The sequence below is a fragment of the Microtus pennsylvanicus genome, chromosome X, assembly GCF_037038515.1.
Source record: "Microtus pennsylvanicus isolate mMicPen1 chromosome X, mMicPen1.hap1, whole genome shotgun sequence".
Classification (NCBI taxonomy): domain Eukaryota; kingdom Metazoa; phylum Chordata; class Mammalia; order Rodentia; family Cricetidae; genus Microtus; species Microtus pennsylvanicus.
Genome location: NC_134601.1, coordinates 81,752,172 through 81,755,787, shown reverse-complemented (window position 1 = coordinate 81,755,787; position 3,616 = coordinate 81,752,172). Strand labels below are relative to the sequence as shown.

At 38.9% G+C, this 3,616-nt stretch overlaps 1 pseudogene; it reads right to left on the bottom strand.

Moving 5' to 3' along the window:
• Window positions 1-1,741: 1,741 nt before the first annotated feature.
• On the bottom strand, window positions 1,742-2,418 carry LOC142841025 (activated RNA polymerase II transcriptional coactivator p15 pseudogene; annotated as a pseudogene).
• Between the last annotated feature and the right edge of the window lie 1,198 nt (window positions 2,419-3,616).

The following is a 3,616-nucleotide window of genomic DNA, read 5'->3' as shown; positions in this document are numbered from 1 at the left end:
GATTACGGGTGCTGTTAATCAGGTCTATCATGGGATATCCTGTATGGTAGGTCCATCTCAGCCAGCAGTCCCAAAGCTGTCATGGATGTTGAACCTTCTGGATCATGGTTACAGGAGGCCTTGTTTGATCAAACCACATTAGTCTGGAAGGAATTCACAGGTTTTCATCCTCTGTGGAAGCAAACATTTAACCTCTTTTCCAAAGCTACATATACTTAGATCCAAATTTTGAAGTCAAGGTATCTTTGAAGTATATATGTTGGTTTACCTTAGCAGTCCGTACAATGAAATGTTTCCCTGTATTTAGCTCCTTCACAGTCAAAAAATTCAAAGCAAACACAATAATATACATAATGATGACTCTCTGTGTATATTCCATCTTTATGTGGCTTATTTTTCTTTACTCCTTTAAATTTATGACTGTCTGTACTCTGTCTCTTTAAAGACTTTACCTTTTTTAAACCATTTACTTCTTTTTATAACTATACATATTCTTTTTCTTTTCTCTCCCAAGCCTACATATATTTATCCAACACTATAAACCCATAAAGAGGTCTTTTTTATCTGAATCTGTCTTTACTGTGTATCTGTAATTATTTTCTGACAAGACGTGCCTTTTTTTTAATGCTAAGTGGGCATGGCTAAGACCAACTCTGCCCAGTCCAACATGGGAAGGACATGTTCACTGCATCTAAGAGCCATTCTCTCCACCACAGATCCGGGGTTGGGTCACAGCAGGTCTATGATGCCATTAAGCAATTGTAGCACTCTGCTCACAAACCTCATTCAAATGCTCCATAGCTGGACCTCCCAAAAGAGTCAGAGTTGTTCATATAGCTAGCATGAACCAGAAAGTCTACTTAGAGGAGCTGTGCAGTTTTTGCTGCTACTGCTGAGTCAGGAAGCCTAGCAAACAGAGCCCACAAAGAAAATGCTGCTACCAAAAAGCTAGGCTTAACTCTGTTCTTTTGTGTCTAGAATTCCTTTTGAAGCTTTCTCAGGTTTTACGTGGATACAGTTGACCATGTTGGTGTGCCATTCTTAAGGAGTGGGATGTGGGGAAGAAGGTGAGGACCAAAAGAAGGAAACAGAGGGGAACTGGAGTTGGTATGTAAAATGAAAAGAAATTTAAATTAAAAAATGAAGTTGGAATGGATCTCAGGATGGAATGTAAGGTTCTTAAATGAGAACATGACAATACACCACAATGAAAGACAGAACTCCAAAGCTACCTTCAAGAAAGGGAAAAAAGAACTTCTTCAAAAAAGGTAGGCCCAAGCAGCCTTAGGGAGGAGACTGGCAGTCATCTTTAGGACATGCCCACAGAAGCCTCAAAACCACCACTGAATGTGTCAGGAATTCCATTTTGTCACTCTGTATGACTCAGAGGGCAAGAGCCAGATACATCTTGAGAAATACCTTGCTATTTAAAACTGAGCACAACTGGGAACAAACAGAAGACAAGGAACATGAACATCTGCCATATAATTTCATCTATGAGGAACAGCTTTGAGAGGTAGTTCGTGAAAGTAGGAGAGCAAGACACTAAAAGCTAAAAACTGCTGGTAACAAGAGGCTTACCTCAGACAGTGAAGTAAATAGGGGATGATAAACCTATCTCTCCATTTCTAGCTACCAGGAGCAGATCTCAAGAACCTGATCTAAGAACCCTATAGTTTGATAATCCTGAGCCTGAGGTCAGTGTGCAGATCAACCTACAGAGCCACCTAATTGTTCCTCATTTCTTTCTTTTTTTTTTGTAACGATCTGGCTTTATTTTACACTAGGTAGGGGGGCACAAAGCAATCCTCTTTAATAAAGTTGACATTTAGCTTCACTCAGAACATTTTAATAATGCACATTTTTTTAAAGTATTCACCTTACAAATTGTTCTGCAATCCAAATACACAACAGCTTGGAAAACAACATTTAGAAAGCAAAAGCCAATGTAAAAAGACAGATTGAAACAACTACAACAGTACAGTTTGATATGGCTCAGATTTTACAGATTTCTTACTACATCATCTATGTCAAAAATCTGTTCCTTCAGCTGGCTCCATTGCTCCATGTTTAAAATAATACCTTTTCTCCCTGGTTTCATTTCACCTTCTGAGTCCATCCAATATTCTCTAATATCAATTAGAATTTTTCCTTTAAAGTCCCGAACACTGACGTATCTCATCTTCCCAATCTGGAACATGTTATCATCTCTGCTGCTGCTACTCTGCTTGGAAGATGCCAGCGCTCTAGAAGTCTCACCAGGCTTATGCTTCTTCACAGGCTTTTCTGGAACCACTTGCTTTTTCCTCTTAACTTTTTTTTCAACCTCGCTGTCAGAATCACTTCCTGAAGAGCTTGAAGAAACAAGTTCCTTTGATTTAGGCATTGCTCCGCTCCTGCCATCCAACATCCTCTAGCTCGCTCTCCCACTTGCTCTGGACTTCCTCATTTCTTTAGAGTCTGAAAAATCTTGAGTTCTTGCAGTCTATTTTATAGCCCAGGTATATCCTTAAATATAGTCATTAGTACATTGAAATTACTAAAAATAAAAAGACATGTTATTTTAGCTAGGGTTTCTATTGATGTGATAAAACACCAGAAGAAAAACAACTTGGAAAGGAATGGTTTTATTTCAGCTTACACTTCCAGGTAACAGTTCATCACTGAGGGAAGCCTGGGCAAGAACTCAAGGCAGGAACCTGGATATAGAAAATAATGCAAAAGCTATGGAAAAGTGTTGCTGACTGGCTTGTTTCCCATGGTTTGCTCAGCATGCTTTCTTTTACAACTCAGGACCACCTGCCCAGGACAGGCACTGTCCACAGTGAGCTGGACCTTTGGCATCAATCATTAACCAAGAAAATGCCCCCACAGGCTTGCCCACAGTTCATGCTTCTGGAGGCCTTTTTTCAACTGAGGTAACTTTTTCCCAGGTTTTTCTATCTTGTGTCAAGTTGACATAAAACTAGCCAGCACACATGTTTTATAGTGTACAGATCACAGTGTCGTGGCTGCTTCCCACATTATCTGTACAATTAGAAGATAATCCCCAGCTAAAAAAAATATATGGGTATGAGTTGTGGGGGGGGGGTTCAGGGAAGATGAGAGAACTTGCACAAATCATAAATTACAAAGCTAAGTATGTCCAGCAGAGCTTCCTAATATGCAAAGAAGAGAAGCTAATAAAGTGGAGAAATCTCTGGCAAGCACTGGATACCTTCCCAGTACAAGTTCAACATCAGCACAAAGCACAAGAAAGGCAAAGCTTCTAAATTCATCTGACCCTTCCCACTACATAACAAATGGCAGTATTCTGTGTTAAAGGACCCAGGAAGAAACCTCTCCAACACTTCAATTTATCACTTCACCTTATCCTTATTTTGTACTTTTTCCCCACTTTATATTTACCCTTTTATTTCTTTTTCATACTTTATCAGTTTTTTAACCTTAAAATATTTTAAATTGCATCTTTTTATTATCTTATATCTAATTTTGTTTATGTATCTTTTTCATTTTGGGACAACCTTTTTTCTTTTTTTCTTCTTTCATTTTATTGCCCATTATGTGCTTCCTTTTGTGCTCTCTCTCTCTCTCTGTCTCTTTCTCTCCTAGTACT